Raw genomic sequence first — 21,265 nt, 5'->3', positions numbered from 1 at the left:
CTAAAATATCAAAAGTAGCTGTTTACTACATTTTGCAAAACATTTTTAGATTAACTTTACCCTTTAATGTGAGTCTGTGTGTAATCTTATCTCAAGCTCTGGAACTACTTAAGTCTGTTGCCACCTGGCTGACCTTTATAATCTTTGTAATACGGCTCCAACTATTTTGTATTCATGATATTATCAAAGCTTGTTGCTGTTTTAAAAATATAAGTGAAATAATACTAATGCAAAATAATATTTTAAACGTAAATGGAAAGAAATTGTAAGATGGTGAAGAGGTCATTCAAACACAAAGTCAAAGTGACTAGAAAATCCAACTGTTTTTGATTTATTTGGATAATATACTTTAGTGATGTTACGTAAAGGAAAAAAAGTAATACAGCTAAGAAACCCATAGTTATTACTATATTTTATATTGAAAATAGTTTAATGTAATATACAATACTTATTACAAAAGTGGTCGCGTAACAAAGTCATCATAAAAATAAATCCACAGACTCTTTGAACAAAGAAGAAAGCCACGCAGTTATTAAAGCAATTTTAATTCACCCCGACGACATAGTTCTTCCAACTAGATAGTTTTTTCTTTAAAAAATGTATTCACTGAAATTACCATTTCTCCGGAACGTTTTTCTTAACTTATTCCAAAGTACGTACGCCTAGTTTAGTAATAAATGATAATCGCTTATTAAGTCATGCTTAAATGTTTCCTGCCACTGCTTTGTGGCCAAACGAAACTCATTCTTTAGCCTAATTATCATAAAGGGGGGACTCGGTTTGACTGATTATTTTTAGACGTCTTGTTTAATGTAATTGGTGTATCTTGAATTTTAATCTGTTGGTTTGTTTGTAGAGGATGCAGTGTTGATAGTACGGTTATCTTTTGGGAAGTTGGATTTGAATCGATTAAGGTTTTTGGTATTCTTAATTGTACGAGTATGAGAATCTGTCTCTGTCGTGAGAAGTAATTTTATTTTACGGATTGATAACAACTGCTTAAGCTTTTTATTTGCGTCATTTCTACTGATTGTCTGTTCTGTACTAGCATGTAATCTGGCGTTGTGTTTAATATTTTTATATGGTAATGCATAGGATGCATGCATAACAATAAAAATCTTCTTTAAAAGCACCTTGATATTTTTTCATGTTAAGTTGTTAAAAGTAAATATATTCATACAAACTATAATTTATTTTATAATAGGCTGCTACGAAACAAAAATGTACTCATCTACACAAAAAAACTACCAATTATATTTTAAAGAAACGTAATCAAGCAATACGAATTACAATTAAAAACTCAATGTGATTACAAGTAGTGATGGGCAACACACGTATCACGCACGAATAACCCGTTCTATCTCCCACAAATAACAGCTAAGCGTGAACCCAACACATAATTTCAATATCCGTATCCATCATTCAAACATCAACTTATTAAGCCTACACCTTTTGTATAAAAAAAAAATTGGCAGCCATTTTGCTGAAGCTCGTTACATCTCGACGCACGCCACTGGCGCTCATAATTATGATGTTACTATGCATGTGTGTGCTTAATAACGCGAATAAAAGCCTTCTTAGTGTGCGTGAAAATTAAATGCGTATGCGCCGGTTGGTGTTCGATTTTTATGTCTGTGTGTGTATGTTTGTGAGTGTCCGTGTGAATGTGTGTTAAGTTTTATGCGTGTGTGTTGATTTGTCGGCGTTTTTGAGTGTGATGGTTGTCTAACAATAATTATTATATACGTGCTGGGCCCGCGGCGTGAACCCTTCGTGTTTAGGGTTCCCTGATAAGATAACTAACCCCTATATGATTTGTATGTGTTTATTTTATGTGGAGGTTAGTTATGGTTTCATTTTTTGTGTTGGGTTTGGAAAAGATGCGGTTTAATGATAAAGGCTTGTTTTGTTACAGTTTTGTGTTCTGTTATGCAGTACAATGTTGCACAAGTTACAAATATATCTTGTTCTATTAGAGAAAGTGAGGTAAATCTCTATGGATAGCTGAGCTACCTATGACTCAGTTCTGATCAATCGAAATGTGTACATGACTTTTCGATTCAGAAACTCTCAAAATAGACAATGATACTAAGTTGCAATCTACATTACTCGTACAAAGTTACAAAGGAACAGAATTAAATAAACGCGATTGCATGATGTCATATGTCTTGGCTTACTGCCTCAATGAGTAACAGGTGCGAAACAAAAAGCAGATCCTAATAAATGAAGTCAAAACGTACCCACTGTTCCCAAAACGCGTGTGGTCCCAAATGGAAACGAAAATTACTCTATTTCGTTAAAACTTAACATTGCAGCTGTTTTTTGACAAAAAACACAAACATAAATGGAACCTGACCAAATTTGGTAAGCAAACGCACTTGACGGATTATTTTTTTAGCTCTTGATGTAATGAAAACGATATGCGCTTAGCAAAAAGCCTTTTATTTGTATTGTGACTTTGAAAAACGATTTTTGTTTTGCATGTATGAGTATGAGTCGGTCGGTTTGGTGAGAGTAATATCAGTGCTGAATGAAATAAAAAGTTTATGTGTGTTATTAAAGAAGTGAGTGCGGTTGATTAAACTTTGAGATTGTTACTTAAGGCGATACGATCATGAACTTTGTCAAGGTCGTTGTTATTTCGGGGAGTATACAAGAAAAGTACTCATAAAATTATAAATAAATAATTATTTTTGAAAGTTAGTTACAAGAAACACATTTACAAGTAAATTTCTAAAATAATTAGATGAGAAAAATTTCCTATCGGACTACTCAGAGGTGATAGTCTCGTTTAAAGTCGAAACAAATCAAATAAAGAATAATGTGAGAGATATATTTTGAGCGCTTAGACCTTTAATAACTTATGAGTTTTATACAAATAGAAAGTGATCTTGACACTTACAGACGATCTATTGGTAATCAGTCCAGAGAATTCAGGCTATTCTTCGAGTTAGAAAGAACCAAATCATATTTTCCCCGCTTGTTTTCAAAACAAGGATCACTTGGCCGAGGTTTAAAAAAAAAACTACACAAATTATAAATCAAAACCTCTGGCGCTCACCCAAATAGGTACATCGATTCGGTGCAGAATTATTAATCGGTGCTTGTTGGTCGATAACAAGTTTGTCCTAAATGTTTTTTGGTCAATTTTTGTTCATAAACCTTGTTTTTGGTCTAATTCAATACTGTGATATCTTTTCGCGTTTAAGGTTATTATATTTTAGATTTTAGTTTGATGACTTGGAGTTTTCGACTTCAAACTTTTCAATAATGATACAGATTTTGGAAAATGCATCTATTATATTTTGTACTACAGCTAGGCATTTTTTTTAAACTTAATACTACTCTAATATATTCTACTGTATTGTGGGTGCGTTTACAAAAATAGAAGCTCGTATATATATGAGACCCAAAAGAACAATTTATGGATTACACAAAGAGTTGCTCCGTGCGGAAATCGAAGCCGCCACACGTTGCCCAGCCACCGCATCAACTGTGGAATCTTTGTCCTTGTGCAGTCTTTTTAACAAGTATACAGAGTCCTCAAGTATGGATCTTTAAAGTCACAAGCAATAGCCAACCCTTTGTTTATTTTTTACACATCCAACACAGAAATTCTGCCTTTATCGTAACTTCGAACACAGCACCACAATACATCAGTTTTATAAAAACAGTATTTTGTAAGAAAACCCCACAACATTCACAGGATGGTTGCAACGGCAAATTAACGAGCATTCTCATACAAAGTTAAACTTTTAAACCTAAAAAAGGTGAAGTAAAAAGAACCACTAGAGTTGAGGACTAAAAGAAATAAAACATTGGACCCTACAGGTCGCGAGACGGACTAACGTCTCAATCCACATCCATCTGTTCTCTCTAGGGCTGCCATGAAGCAGAGAAAAGAGGAAAGAATCAGATAATGAATAAATAAAGGCACACTTAATTTTACACCAAGTAGGTAATGAAGATTAATTAAATAAGAATAGTGGTCTTATTACGGGTTTTGAATTAAAAAAATTAGACTATAATGATAAACAGATAAAGTAAACTGAACACAATATCGATGGAATCAAGTTCGATTTTAGAGTGTTCACAAAACTAGTTCGACAAAAGGAAGTCAGCCCAGCCCTATCTTTAAGTTAAAACAAGTTATACCAACTAAGCAAACGAAATGTAAATGTTGTGTAACGAACGCAAATACTATGAAATTGTTAAGTTACAAAGATAAATACGAAGGCTAAGCTGGAGTCTTGATGAGGTACTCTCCAAATGATGACGTCACGACTTTTAATCGAGACCTAAAATCAAATAAAGACTTTAACACAAGTAAGCTAAGTTTTCCAAAACAAATTTTAGTTTCAAACCTTTCACTTTTCAAAGTTTAAATAATTAACTCTTAGTTATTTCAAATATTTTGAATTATGCCAATTAAAAACTTGATCTTAACGAATTTTGTGATAGTAAAAACTAAAAAGTTATACTAACAACTTTAATAACTAATTCTTATGACATGCCAAGAACAAAAAACTTAATCAACTACAGTCGACTATTAAAATCAAGAACATGGCTGCGAAATAAGTAATTTGCGAACGAAAATCGAGTCGGAATGTTTCAATCAATTTTTTTCTTGATTCATACATCAAGGCCGTATGTATGACTACTTACAGTTACTAAAAAACGCTTAAAGCTACAAAGAACTTATGCAAAACTTGCACCCATACAAAATGGATGTATGAAATTAAGTCATCATGTCTCCCTATGAGGGGTCTTCATGCTTCTTCTCTCGTATATTTTAAACTACACCATACACTACCAATCGTCAAACGAATCTAAACTCCAACACATCGCACTAGAGTTCAAAATTCTTCAACGAAACTTTTATATTCGTTTTAATGGCGGAAAAAATCGCATCGTCATAGCGACGACGGTAAAGCGTGACGAATCGCGATGGAGACGTCAATTCCTTTACATTCTTAACAAAACCAACAAGTGAAGTAGTACAAAAAGTTGAATAAAAGGAAGAAAAAAGGAATGAACGTATAGCTACTGAGTGACGCCGGTTGCTGTTGAAGCTTTCTTTTAGTGCAAGGGTGCGTTGAAGTGCCAACGAAAGTGGTGTAAAAGTACTTTGTTTGGAATTTGGTGTTGATTTAGAGATTTCTATTCAGAACATTGTGTTCTCAAGTGTCCTTAAACGTTGGGGCTGTTTCAATGAAGGACTAGATAACTGTAATCTTTTTAGGGTAAACAATGATGTACGGGTAACAATAATTTTGTTTATGTTTGTGGTGTGGATTTTGATGTAGATAGTAATATTCCATATATTTATTTAAAATCCTCTAAAATTACATTTTTAAATACTACTTAGAAAATTATATTTAATATAGAAATAGGAGCAGACTAGAAGTGGGAGTATGGACCAAGCTACCAGTGGTTAGGGCTTCAGAGGCAGAATCCTCTCACTATGTTTGCCGTTTCCAGGAGAACTACCTAATATTATAATATGAGATAATATTAGTATTATGAATCTTATCAGACATAATGTGGATATGATACAATTTTTACAACAGACTTATGAATCTAGACTTAGACTCTAATGATATGAATGATATGGTCGAAGTCGTCTAGAAATAATTTCTACTAATAAATGTTAAACAATATAATGCAACGGCTTAAATACAAAACAAGGAAATCTTCCCCGATGTTTGCTTAAGTAACATTCCTCGGAATTATCGGGTCAACAACGAAATAACTCAAGAGGAACTGCCTGTACACAGGATTTTGTAAGATTATATCTGGAGCCAGCCACATAAATTACACTTACTGGGTCTCGTGGCTCGACGCACTTATTGTTTTTTTTTTTTTTTTCTCACCGAATATCGCGTCGGTGTTAAATGCGAGAATGTCACCCGAAATGAATGAATGTACGACTGGCCGTGTAGACTTTATTTGAATTTCGAGATGGAAATTCTAAATTTGAATTCGGGCGCGAAATTGATTGTCAATGTCAGATTTGGATCGTTAAAAATGTGTCTATACTGATTGACTAGAATTGGTATGCAATGTAATTTGATTTACCCACATGAATAAAACATTCATAGCTTTGAATGTAAAATTAAAATTATTTACAAATACAATAAATAATAAAACAAAAGTATCTGATTATAATTTTAATTACTTACGAACAAAATTGGAAAATAATTATGGTTATCGTGATTCTGTTAACAATTTACATGAAAATGCAATAATTTATAATAAGACAGGTTTATTGTTCGGTGTAGGTTATTATCTAGCGGTCCAATTAACTTTGTTATTTAATTATGATGAATTGAAGCTATCTGCAATGCATTTATCATTATTTATAGATTTAGTTTCAGTACATGATAACCGTGATTGTATACATATAACAATGAATGTGGAAATATACAAAGAGGCAAACAATTATATTCAATACATTTAAGGATTAAAAAAAACCGTTTTGAATTAATATTTGTATTATTATAGATTTACTTGTATAAATAAACAGCTTGATTTCTCAGATAACAAACTTTTCCATACAGTAACCAACATTTATAAATTATCGAACCGATATTCAGTTAGATGATGACATTTTATCATCTAGACTTTCACCAGTATTACATAAAAGCATTTGTTGCCTTCACAGAGGCTGAAAACGATCTTCTTTCGTTCAGAGGGCTAAGTACCAGGTTATTTTACGTTTAACCTTCCTATACTCGCGTGATTTTTTGTTACAGCTATACTCGCGCGCGGTCTCACAGACCGATAGTTTGAACTGCTGTCATTTTTTTTTTCTATGAAAACCTATAAAGATTATATTTTGTTTTCAAAATAGAGGATATAATGAAACAATCATATCATGTTATAACTTGTTAATTATATATTTAACTTGACTATCAGTCTCATACAAAACAGCCTTCAAAATTGACATATTTTTCTTATGTACTAAGTAAACAGAACTAAAACATATTTCTTCAAAAAAAAAACTCAAATAAACTTTATTATTTTAAAAAACAATAGCTATAAGATATGTAAATCACAGATTCACTTGGTTATCAGCTTCACAGTAACAATCTTATACTACTTTTATACTAACGATAAAAGTTACGCCTATACTCGCGTCGGTCTGACGGACCGATTGGCGCCAAACACACCAACATGTGCGTTTCGCACAAACGCACTGCGTGCACTAAAATGAAGTTGGCAACGAATCCGGCAGCTACTAAAAAAATGGAGTCGCTGGGGTTACCAAAAACAAAAAAAAAATTGAAAAAATGTTTCGTCGGTCTCACAGACCAATGCGCGAGTATAGGAAGGTTAACAAGCGGTCGGTGCTCTGATTGGTGGGAACATTCGTACCAACCAATAATAACGAAGGTGATCTTATTTCGTTTTCGTTCGACGTAAAGCATCATCATACTAAGCGTACTGATTGGTAGGAACAATTGCGCCGAACGCGCTCTCTTTTCATTTTCATTCGACGTAAACTAAGGTAAACTCATACTAAGGCTACAGATCCACCTCGATTATCTCCAAATCCCTCTAATTCACATCTAACATGAAACATAACACAAATTCGATATTAATTATGAACGACAGACATTTCCGTTCTCATTATGACAATTTGCATTCCAACAAACGCTAATTACCGGGTACAACACTAACTATTTTGAACGTTAATAGACTTCCTGAATTAGTATAAATTTTCTGTCCGTATTTGCATATTAAATCCTGTTATTTAGGATTTGTTTGATGCTCATTAATATTGGAAATTAAATTCTGGTGTACAATTGTTTTCAATAGCGTTGAGAGTTTAGGTGGATATTGATATTGTTTTCTTTCATTCCTGTACCCTTAGTACGAGTTTGCTTCACGCGTTCGGCGCTCTGATTGGTCGGCTCGAATAAAACAACCAATCAGAGCGCCAAACTCACTCTCGTTTCGATTACTTTAATCGTAAACCAAACTCATAGTAAGGATATTGTTCTCCACCCATGGTACTGTAACTCAGGCTCTACTATAAGTGAGCCTAGATTGATATAAATTATTTCATTTCTAGATTTTATAAGAGCCGAACTGAATCTACATAGAAGCAGCCCCACCAATGAGAATGATAATTAACCCTTTTGGCAAATCTTCATTTGTTTGAATGAGCAAACAAATTAAGTTAAAACAATAATCATAACTGAATAAACACAAACACCAAATAAACAAACTTCGGTCAAAAATAAAACAAATCATAAAAACATTAACACAGACGTTTCCGTTCTAAAACAAGATATTAAAAATTTTAAACAAAAATTATGAATGCTTGTCGCGATTTATTTCACTTGTAAAATTCCAAATTGGTAACAATTAATCAAATTGAAAACATTAATTCAATTAAGTGTGGCTCGTCCTATAAATTAACAGAAAGCATGCTATTCTAATTTAGTAACATTTGTTTTTCCGTAGGAATTCTCGCTTTGAATTGTAATTGAATTGGAACTTTAGCGTCTGGGGTATAATGTTGAGTTTTCAGTAGAACAAGTGTTTGGTGACTGTTCTTATTTTGGAAACTTAGAATAAAATTGAACTTGGTGTTTATTTTTGGATGTATTCGATGGGATCGTGATTGGTTTTGCTGAAAAGGATGGTGTAAGCCACTTTCCCGAAATTAAGTTTTATACTATTCAACTGAAACGCTAATGCACTTATAGTTCGGCAATCTTGTCTGAAATTTTGAAATGGATACGCTCTATGTCTGTAGTCCGATTAGAAGATCAAATATCTAAATCACAGAGTAGAGCTTACACCCTCACTCAACTAAAAAAAATATCACAAACACACCCAAACTATGCACATCAAATAGTATAAGCACCCGTATTTGTGTAACACCAACACAAATCATTAAAGGTTTTAATCAACACCCTTAATTTGCATCCAACACGTTCAGATTTGCCCAAACCGAACTTGAATAAACATAATATTCTCTCAATTGGAAATCTTCTACCAATCCATCAGCGACTACCCTTTTATGCCAACACTCCAAAATCCTAGAATCACAATATTAATGGAGCCAAGCCTGTGTTCATTTAGAAGCGGGTTTAGCAGGACCAATAAACCATTGACTAATATTACCTGAGCATCAAAATTTGCATATCAAACGGTATCCTGCGGGACTGTGCGTTTAATACAGCTATATGCGTATCGTAGAGACTGAAATTTGGAACTATTAGTTCTACCGGGCTGTTTAGCTTAGTATTACGGATTTTGGAATAAAGCGATGATAATTTCTATGTGTTCTGTAAATTAATTTATAGCTGATAATGGCATAGACAGATATGACGTGATGATAAATAGAATGGACTAAGTCGATTACTCTACTCCTTCTAAGACTTTTTCCTAAAAATATATGCCCACGTTGAACCACTTTCTAAAGAAAATCTTGTTACTGAGATCTAAAAATACGCCAAAAAGTTTGACTCCAAAACAACTAACTTATATCCTTCTTTCTATCTCTTAGGACTTCTAACAACCTACTTAAACTCTCTATCTCCGATTCCAACACCATTCACTCCCAATAAAATCGTTTCACCTGAACCCATTAACCGGATTTAATAAACACTAAAATTGATTTTCCATCAACTTCACCATAATCCTGATAGTTTTAATAACTTTAAGAGTTCACAGCTTTTAAAGGGTATAAAGGGAAGTTTGGGAATTTAGTTCGCTCGTAACTTGTACCCTCAAAACCGAGAAGCGTAACAGTGATAATTCATCAAGACATGATAAGCCAGTGTTGTGACTTATGACGTGAATGTATTATATTACTTACACCTACTCATACATTACCGTGCTTAATGTTGCCACTGTCGGTGTGATGGCTTTTATTAATAACATCTTGGTCGGGTAAATAGGGTGTTGTCAGTTTTTGTTATTAGTTTCTGTTGAGAGGAAATTGTTTATTTTGCTTCTAATAGGTGAAGGAGGAGATAACATGTATGCTCGAAATTTTATGAGTCTTAGGTATGCTAAAACCCGGTGCTCCGACTCAGAAAGCAGGAGTAGGAACGGGGTGGTTTTTAGTCAGTAAAAGTCTGACACGTCTCGCCTTGCCCTGGCTAGAGAAGTCAATGGATTCCCCCCCCCCACGAAAAGAAGGTACAAATTGCAACGATAACTAGTATACACCAACACATCGACACAACTATCGCTACACAATATCCCTGTGTGGGTATTCCGTAGTAATGTGCATAAAAACGTTTGTTCATTACGCACACATTGGTATATACTATAAATTATTGTGTCGGTATATGTAAGAATTTCGTAAAAGATTTTATGAATATAAACAAGGGTAGAGATAAAAATAATACTTAACAAACATTTAATAAATCGAACAACGAACGGTCGAGCTACACAAATTATACCCATACAAATATATCTAAAGAAATCTTCTCGTCGTATATTTATGTTATTGAATCCATTACAATATTTCGAAACACTTATTAATTGCACGTTTGGCGTAATGGTTAACGCTTTGAGTCTTCAGGCAAAGTATCGCAGGATCGAACCCAGCAACAACGAGTTCTTTTTGTAGTGTTTACCAAATATTTTTAAACAACATCTAATTCTAAATTTCTAATCATTCGATACTTGAGTATTAAATTTGTAATGTTTGTGGCGACCACGGAGCTCTCGGGTCATTTTATTTAGCCCGTTTATAAAGTAACTACCGTCAATTCTTTAAATATTTTCCAAATCACCCAACTTACAAAATAAAATTATATTCTTAGTTGTCAATTTATGAGCATTTCATTTTCATAGTTTATTGCTACATAATTCGTGTGTAAAGCTCAACATGTCTCAACACTTCACAAATTTGAAAAAGGCAGAAGTAATTATTTTGCACGAACAAAAGATAGATCTTTTGTTTTAGATAGATCTTTTGTTTTAGAACGATATCGGTGAGTAAATAAGATAATTATTATGTTGATATTCTGGGTAATTGATTGAATTAATTATTTTCACTTATTTATTTAAAGTTCTCTATATTTTTAAATATAATAAAATAATGTTATTATTTTATGTTTTATAAATATAATAAAATAATAACATAAAAAAATAATGAATATTAATATTTGAATAATGAATACTTTTTTATTATTATTGATGAATTTATTATTAAGAATAAATAATTATTTAATTATTGTTTAATAAATTTAAAACTTAATCTATTTTAATTTATATTAATAGGATACTAATAATAATATTTTCTTAAATATCCTTATAATTGATATTTTTTTATTAATCCTGTTGTAACTTAAAGGATTTTAGTAGCATTTTATTACTGTGTAATCCTATATACATATAATTATGTTGATTATAAAATATTGTATAATTATTGTGTTTACAAATAAAGCTACTTGTAGTTATATTTTATTCCTATTGATAAATAACTTTATAGAGTTTCGTGGTATTTTAAATAATATATTTTTGTTTAATAGTGTAAGTCCGTGCAGTTATGGGTGCGCAGATATGCGGAGACTGGTGATATTGAAAATTGCCAAGCTGGGCCGAAGCCGAAGGCAAATTCGTCAGCCCGGCACTACGACATCATAGCCAGGCATAAGGTTGATCCCTTTTTCAACGCGCACTACAGCAACGGCACTCGATGTCTTCACGCAAACAATAAGGAGGCACCTGCATTCTGGTTTAAGGTGCAGGAAGCCACCCAAAAAGATATTACTGCCCACAATGCACCAGGAACAGCGATAAAATTTTGCCAGAAGTTTTATAAATTTTGATAGGGCTAATAATGTGGTTATATTTACCGATGTAAAGAATTAATTTCATGCTAGCAGCATAAAGTTGAAATTTATTTGTATTGAATTTTTTTGGGTTAACACTGACTTATATCGATTTCTGAATCAGTTACTGAGCCTTCAGCCAAATTATATATAGTCCAAATTAACTACAATGTTTATATTTTTAAAATAATATTATAATGCAGTCTAGAAAATACGGTGAAGTGATGTTATTGTTGCGGTTAGAAATTGTCATAATTTCTTTCTATTCAACATGTTGATTCACTTCACTTCTCATTTTAATAACTTATGTAACTGCTGTTCAACTAATTTGAAACATTATATTTACGCTCATCCTTAACCAACTTAGAATATGATTCGAAATGTTATAATGTTAAAAACTTATTTGTATTAATCGTCACATTTTTTGCTAACATATTGCCCACTCAATATTGAATCTTATAGCAACCGCCTTAAAACACAAAATGGAGAATTCTAATAAAAAAAATTTGCTAATTTCAAGAAATAACAATATTTACTGTGAAGCGGAAATTTGGAAAAAAATGTTTTAATTAAATTTTTATAATACTTTTTTAATTTTAATATTTAAAAAATATATATATATATAATGTTTCTTATTGTTTAATAATAAGTAATATACAATATTAAAATTTAATTTATTATTATTTAATTAATAATAAAAATTATTTAATAATATTTGGTTTTGTAATAATCATTAATTAATAAAAAATTGTTTATGAAAACAATTAATAACATTTTTTATTTGATTTATATCCAATATTTATACTTTATTTCTATAAAAATAAATTATATGTAGTAAAATAGATATCGTTTTATTTACCGACTTAAATGCTTCTTTTATAGTCTGATTTTATTATACAGAAAACAAAAAAGAAACTTAACAAAGACAAACAACGAAATAAAATACATCTAAAAAATATGTTTTGCTGGTTTCGAACCCACATCGGCGTAGAGGGAGACGATTAGAGCAAGCTCGTTAAACCACTCGTCCACGAGCACTACGTCTAGTTCAGTGAAAATGTTGAACAATATCATCAATTGTAAATATTTTTAACCTTACCCATCTATTAAATTATAAAAATACATATACCGACACAATAATTTATAGTATATACCAATGTGTGCGTAATGGTCAAACGTTTTTATGCACATTACTACGGAATACCCACACAGGGATATTGTGTAGCGATAGTTGTGTCGATGTGTTGGTGTATACTAGTTATCGTTGCAATTTGTACCTATGCTAAAACGTCTAAAGAGATCATGATAAAATTTGGAAGAGGGGTTGATTATGGTCTGGAATAACACATAAGCCAGACACGATTTATTAATAAATTCGAATATCGAAAAGATATATAGCGCCTTAGATGACCAAAAAAGACTGAATCCGAATCGAGTGGCTCGGTAGTCATACTTACAATAACTGAACTGAGTTAAGGAAATGTACGTATGTTCTTTATAAGGTATATTATGGGGTCTCATTTTAACTTGGTTGGTTCTTGTAATACTATTCTCCCCGTTGGTGGCGAAACAAGCATTAATGTTGGCAGAACATTGTTAAAATATATTATTACGCTTATACACACATCGTGTTACATTTTATAAACTTATGCGATAACTTTGAACTGCGGGAATTTCTTATGTAACGTTGAAAAGTATATTATTTTATGGTGTGTGCCATTTTTGCAGGTACTGTCTGAAAGTTGATTATATGCTAACGTCATTTTTGCGAATTTGTAAATTCTATAATCTAATATTATCTTCTAATGTGTAACTAAATACAGATTAAAACCTCTCTATCAGATCACTGAGAAGTAAAAAAAAAATAAAGTGATCTAAGGGAGCCAAACAGCAAGTCCAACGTTATTTTTCCAAAATGAACAAAAATGTATTATTATTTTCCTCTTCACTCAATTATAGTAAAGACATGCACTTCCCGTTCCTAACTGCAAACACAATTATTTCTGCCTAATTCAAAACACGCGTGCACCCCACACAACAGAACATACGCTCATTTAATACCGAAGCCCAATTCTCGACAATTATAACACACCGGATACTTGCCTGGTTGGCGTGATAACTATCTATGATTTTTAATTACACTCCATAGGCCCCGCCTTGTCTTGTAATATACACCAAAACGTCCAATCAAATTAGGCGACGTTGACGCAAAGTGTCATTGGAACAAACTCGGCAACCATTAATCACACCATTTATGATTTAAAATTTGTACCGGCCGTTCGAGTGTTAATATTCTTTTTATTTTAAAATTTTTGAACATGGAAAATTTAAATTCGAATTGACAACGGTTTCGAGTGAACGATTGAACGAACGAATGATTGATGACAGAGAGGATTCTTGATGGGTTTTGATTTTATTTGATTGCTTTGTAAGACACTATGTGTCTATTATTGAATGAAATCTAATATTCTATTTGTTTCGATTAACTTTTCCATTTATCTTACTCTTGGAATTTGAAATTGCATGAATAATGCTTTCATTAAAGTTGGTAAAGAAGATTTGAGAACGTTTCGTTAAAAAAAAGTAAGCAAACACAAAGGAGTTGGCGTATTCTTTGAAAAAGCTCTTTAGTGAGTTGACGGAGTAAAACAGGTCACTAAGGTGCTAGGACAAACTACTGCTCAAACGTCAGCGCCAGCTCAAACTGAATAAAAACTCGCTACACGTAAAGTGGAAGTAACTAACAGACGTATAATTTTAAACATTGCAGAAGAAGTAAAAACAGGAGATTAAAAAACATGTATAGACTGCAATTAACTCGTAACAAGCGTCCTTCGTTAGCAGAGAACAGTTTCTAAAGTTTTTCAACCGCTATCTTTTTAATATAACCATCTAAAGTATTAAATAATGGATAGAAAAAAAGTAAAGAATATATTACACGTATAGCATATAATTCACAGCTGCTCAAGCGGATGCCTTCACACAAATTATGATACGAAATAACACATTTCTCTCGCCGACACGACCGAACATAATATGGGGAGCCTCAAAATTAACCATAATTGCTTAATTCAGAAATGGACACACCAAAGTCTTGGGTCAGAAGTATAAGTTGTAGGAATCGTAGGTGATGTACGCACGCATATGCACGTGAAGCGTTCTATAGACATTTGTAGTTGTGTGCGTATTGTTGTGAGCGTACTGGGAGAGCCAGTCAGCGATGAAGCTTCGTCGCGAGCGGACGTGCGTCCCAGTTTCTCGTGCAGTGTTTTGTTATGGTTCGAGTTTGTGTTCCCAAGTTTAGTGACGATTTATGAATGAAAGTTTTAGAATTATTATCCAAGATTGTTTTCAAAGTGTGTTTCGTTATGAATATAGTGTGTGTTTTGGATTATTTTCCGTTATTATAAATTGTAAGTAGATGAAGATGTTTCATTTTTAATTACTCAACTTAGGTATTCAGGCTCCGTTATAAATTCTATTTCAATTAAATTGAATTATTAAGCGTTCATCTACAGCCGATTCTTGGCAAAGATTCATTTGAAATTCCACAAAGGTTGAAAGTTAACCAAAAACTTTAATATTGTAATTGCTTAAATAAATCATGTTTATTTCTAAATCGGAATTCAATTAAAATTAAAAACTAGTAGTAAACAAATAAAAAAATTAAAGAAAGAAATAAGTATAACAAGAATGGTATTACTGACACACAATTTTAGTATGAGCATTATTAAACCAGTACTTTGCGGTAAAATCTTATACAGAGAAAAAGACAAAAAACGTTGGGAATTATGATAAAGAAAGGGAAAGAAATATAGAAATTCACGGCCGTCTTCCAGGTAATCGGGATAACGTGTGAAGAGAATCCAAGTGGGTATCATTAGAAGATGTTTTTACCTATTACCTAATCGTGAAAGACGCTGTGTCATTGGCGCTAACAATTTTTTCGGTTGCCACAAAATTTTCTTTGGTAATAATATTTTTGGATATGTTTTGTATCAACATAAAATTCATAGCTAAAGATTGGAAAACACTATTAAAGAAATAGACAGATGAGATGATAGCTAGAGTTAAAATAGTTAACCCTTACTATCAAAAGTAAAAACAGTAAAGGATGCAACCAAAGTAAAATAACGCATGCTTAGGCAAAATGTAGGTAAGTCAGTCAGTACAGAAACAATGAAAAAAAAAGTAATACACATTCATTATAATACCGCTAAATTAGATCAAAAACTTACAAAACTTTCCCACTAATTGATTAATTTCTCTGTACAGCAAATATGATGAAATGGTTCACGAGCTTTGCTCACGAGTTACTAAATTGAGAGAAAAGCTATTCTTTACAAGACCATTTTATATAGAATAGAATCAGGCGTTACTTTGCGGTAGTCCATGCTACACGACCAGTAAAAAATACAATTAAAATACACTTATAACTGACGAAGTCAGTTCTACAGCAAATAGCTTGAACTAAAATTTTAGGTTAGATATATTTTGTATCGCCAATCTTTAAATGTCATAGACCGATTTTTCTTAACTATTCCTTTTTTCAGAGATTTGAGTTTCCAAAAACCCTTTAGTATAAATATTTGTAAATAGGACACGAATAAATAAATCCTCATCACAAGACTTGTACCTATAGAATTAAATTGGATTCCAATATTAGGCCATCAAATTCTAAACGTCGTGTTGTTAGAATGAACGCTGTGGTTTGTTCATATATATTATAACTATTACTAAATTTTGTGTACATCATTCTGGTTAGAAACACTTTAAAATAATAATTTTATAGGTATTCTCTACTTTTCCTGTTGAGACTAATTCTATTCCTATTAGGTAACTCCTTTTCCAAATAGAGTTGGTCTCCTCATAATCTTACTCTTCTTAACATTATTCTGTATCTAATTGGAATATTCAATTAAATATACTAATTTTTATTATAAAACCCATACATGAGGTAAGAAAATAGAACAACTCACTGTTGATTGATTTTATATTTATTTATTTTTCTTATGTCGTCGAAAAATAATGGCATCAATTTTAAAGATTGATTACTGAATGTTTTAATAACTGTAACTAATATTTATACAAAATAATAGAGAAACATAGGTATATACAGCTCTATACATACGGCTGAAAACTTAATTTACTCTTGTTTAAAATTATACCAAAACAAAACCGATGAACTAAAGTAACTGTCTCAAAAATTCAAACAATTATCAACCTAAACGATACTAATAAATTCTTTATTTTATACCGAATCATTGTTCAAGTATGGCTTGTCGAAAATTTCATAATGATGTCTTTATAAGGAAAATATTTTAATTGTCTGTCCTTTGTTTCAGATGCCGTCGCATTTCGAAAAACGTTAAAAGGTTCGTTAACTTAAATAAATTTTATTTGGTTTATGACACTCAAGATCTTTGTTATTAAGAAGAAACGACTCATTATTTATAAAAAGAAAAATAGCCAATTAAAATTGCTAACATTTTTTTTTTTACTTTTTTGTTTAAAGTATTTACTTTTTAATGTGAAATTTTCTGCAAAGACTTTTTGAATTTAGTTTAGGTTACCAACCTGATACTGATTTCTGGAGTAATATTTGTAGGGCATAATCTAAGAAGATAATTAAACTATTTTAATTGAAGAACTGATGTAAAACTGTTTTAAGACATATTTTTCTTACTGATATGCTTATGGTTCTCGTAAAAGTAAAACCTTCGCAAGCGAATTTCTTTCATATAAGTGATTACGCCAAAACTGGACCCCTCGTTAGAAAATACATTCACCCATAACAACAGGGCAGACTAACCCAAATTTTTATTAGTATCCAGATAAATTATCATAAATCCAATTTTTTCCACCCAGCTTATTTTACAGACCATAAAATTTTGTATTCTCATCTAACGTATTTTTATTCATACGTTTTTGAACGTTAAATTTGCGGTTTTTAATGGTTGAGTGTTAAACGAACGGGAATACTAAAGTTTGTTTGTTTTCGTGCTTTCCTGTATTCTTATTTGATTGTAAGAGGTTAATCTAGTCTAGATCAACAGCATTCTAGTCCAAGAAACAATATTTTTGAAATAACTAGTAAAATTGTTTCAAAATGGGTGTGTCAGTTAATGTCTATTAATACTCCATTTTTAAAAAGATGTTAAGACTAAAAACTAGAGCCTAGGCTTAGGGTCTTGCTTCGGACTTACCGGAGCACCAGCTTGAAGAACAGGGTGGTTTATAGTCAGTAAGAGCCTGGCTCTCCCTCTCACCTCGCCCAAAGCGGGAGAAGTCGTTGGATGATTTTGCCCCGTTAAAAAAAGACCCTGGAATCCTGTCTGTGTTTTCATTTCACATTAATATCCCGACAAACCAGAATGAATACAAAATTGAGTACTACAGCACGTAATACAGACCTTTTAGTATATTAATAATGAACATTATCTGTCACTTTGATGTCCTATTTATTTATTAATACAGTTCAGGTTCAGATTCAGTAACTAACCGAGTGAACACAAAGTAATATTATTGATTACAGCACCCAAGGGCCCCATCTATTATTTAAACCTATTAGCACAGAAGTTTACGTTTATTTCGCTTCGACAATCCTTTGATAACTAAGTTTTTGAATGAATAATATATTTTTATACTGGTTGAATATAATATTAGTTAAAGCGACCTCGAATAGCGGTAGGATTGCTTCTAAACTTTATAGAATTACAATTTGAGCTAATTTGGAGATTGCTTAAGTATTTTGTTGAAGTTCGTGATATTTAGGTTTCCTACTGAATTATTTTTTAACTTAACAACACAAATACCGCCTCCAAGCAAAGAGTGTACTGCTTTTTAAAAGACCGGCAACGCACCTGTGTCTCCTATGGTGTTGTGGGTGTCCATAGGCGGCGTTGATCGCCTTCCATCATTCAGGTGAATCTCTGCTCTTTTGTCACCTATTCCATAAAAAAACCTTAAGCCAATTGTTTTCCCTTTTTTTTTGTAGCACCGAACTACATGCTGTGCATAGTTTCAAAAACTTTAAATTCCTATATCCAACAGGATAGAAATGAATCCTTAATTATCGCGAGAATTTGTGAGTGGAGTCTCGGGAAATTACTAGTTAACCTAAATTGCTTCACAGCTCGGCGCGCAAAACGTCCGAAATGCTTGAGTAAAACAATTCCTTTCCCCTAAAAAAGAACGAGGATTCTTCTCATAATTATTCTTGTTGTAATGTGGGTTCAAAACAAAATATTTTACAAACAAGGAATGAATGATCGAAGAGGCTAGATTTGTTTCTGTTTTGGATGAAGACTGTACGGAAATTGAGTCTGTCTTGTCGTTAAATTAAGGTTTACTATTGATTTTATTAAAATTGTGTACTTACTTCGATTACATTATTATTAGGTACTAAAGGTTAGCTATATATTTTTTGATCTTTAAATTTTTTTTTTTTTTTTTTTTATGAAACAAGCCGGTAATCGAGCAGACGTATTACCTGATGGTAAGCAATCGCCGCCGCCCATGGACACTTGAAGCACCAGAGGCGTTACAAGTGCGTTGCCGGCTTTTTGGGAGTTAGGAATTTAAGGGTTGTTGTTCGGGAATCGGGGATGGGGAAGATTGGGAAGGGGGAATTGGGCCTCCGGTAACCTCACTCACACAACGAAACACAACGCAAGCGTTGTTTCACGTCGGTTTTCTGTGAGGCCGTGGTATTACTCCGGTCGAGCCGGCCCATCCGTGCCGAAGCATGGCTCTCTCAAATTCTCGTGTCAATTTGTTAACGATGAAAATTTTAATTATTTTTATTTTTAAAACGTTGTCAAAGAAACTAAAGGTCACTTGCAATGCTGTAGTAAATTAGAAATATCGAAAACTTGACATTTTCCTTTAGTTTTGCGGTAAACTAGTTTATTTATTTATATTTATGGAAGGTATATCAACAGCTTCTATATAAACAGTATTAAGTAAGTACATATAAATCAGTTTTGGGCTTACTAGTTAGTACTTTAGGAGTATGTCAAAGCAGATTATGTTACTAAAAATAACATCACACTATATCATCACATTTGCTAGTGATTCATATTTATTATTTACTAGACACTTTCCCCACCCGAAGATCTAGCTTATTTTAGTATTCAGTAAGCATAAATAATAATAGCGATTTAAAAATTCCTTGAACTGATGTCTAAGAAAAATTGTTACTGTTATACAAGATCAATCAAGATTAACGTGCGTTTAATAGAAAAATCTTCTTAACACCCAACATAAGTTTTACCTCTAAACTTTTTGCTCCGATAAATCTCATTGCTAAAATTATTTTTTTCAAATTTACCTCGAAATGTCAACATTGTGGGCGTGTAGTTTAGCTATATCAATTATGAGAGCAAAAAATTGGTGACAGCACAACGTCATAAACCTCTTAAGTTTCTCAGAACTAATTCTGTCGAAGAAAAAAATGTCCCGTGAGTCTTAGCATCCTGCCGGCAATATTGCTTGGCTCACGGTGAGAAATCTGGGCGAAATATGCTAGGAATAAATTCTTCTTTAACTACTATTCAAAATCTTTCTTATTCTATTAAATATCATTTTGATAGTTTAGTAAGAATTTAGGTTATTTCGCAAATGTACGAAATATCAAAAGTTCTTTCCATGCAATTTCCTCGGCTCCTCTTAAACAATTTGAACAATCCACTATTAAAACATCAAACGGATTCTTAAACCTTGCAACAACGCCAAAAATTCTTTTCGGAAAAAATAAGAAAAAATCGTTCTAAATTCGAGGTTACTTATTACCCGCCAGTCGGACATGTTAAAACAGATGTTTCGTGCTTGACGTAAGGGTCAGGCCAGGTCGCCATCTTGGAAATGCCCGCCAATCGCGTCCCTGTCAGGCACGGGAATAATAATCACCGGCTTTGCTTGGGAATATAGTTTGAAGAACATGCTATTTTCGTATATTGCGTTATTTATTTTTTTGTTAATATGTTCAAATAAGTAAATAAAGCATTTTATTTATAGAAAATAATCATACTATACATAAGATTAAAATAAAATCGTAAAGAAACAACAAATATTTTGGTTCTATACCTATTTCAAAATAAATATTACCTAAATTAAAATACTTACTTCATACTTAAGTTTCCCGTCAAATTAACTTCCGAACAGATGTTTCCAGGTCCGTTTGACGTGTAGGTCAGCCGGGTCGCCATCTTGCATCTTTCTCAGCATCCTTGTCAACAGCAGCAAAGTAATTACCGCCGATGGCTTCGTGGTAATACGAGATCTGTTTTGAAATGGGAGAACTAGATTAAATTTGTTTTGACTCTTAGTGGGATTGATTTCGAGACGGTTACTAGGTAAAGTTAAATTTGTATGCAGACTAGTCCTTAGTCGAGAGAATATTGGATCGAATTTCTTAACTTCACAATTGAGTGAAATCACGCTATTACAGTATTTTG

At 32.4% G+C, this 21,265-nt stretch overlaps 1 protein-coding gene across 4 annotated transcripts in view; it reads left to right on the top strand.

The window, feature by feature from the left end:
- The window catches only part of LOC118275339 (uncharacterized), a 178,692-nt gene that overhangs the window by 84,912 nt on the left and 72,515 nt on the right, over positions 1-21,265 (top strand). For 3 of the 4 annotated variants that reach the window (XM_035593247.2, XM_035593248.2, XM_035593249.2), the window contains exon 4: positions 17,153-17,182. The gene's annotated coding sequence lies outside the window, so the exon portion shown is untranslated. Of the gene's footprint in view, positions 1-15,008; positions 15,221-17,152; positions 17,183-21,265 lie in introns of those variants that run through there. The other variant, XM_035593252.2, reaches the window with a different exon arrangement.

Source organism: Spodoptera frugiperda, chromosome 8 (genome assembly GCF_023101765.2).
Source record: "Spodoptera frugiperda isolate SF20-4 chromosome 8, AGI-APGP_CSIRO_Sfru_2.0, whole genome shotgun sequence".
Classification (NCBI taxonomy): Eukaryota; Metazoa; Arthropoda; class Insecta; order Lepidoptera; family Noctuidae; genus Spodoptera; species Spodoptera frugiperda.
Note: the sequence above shows the minus strand (reverse complement) of the source record. Positions and strands in the feature narration are given on the sequence as shown.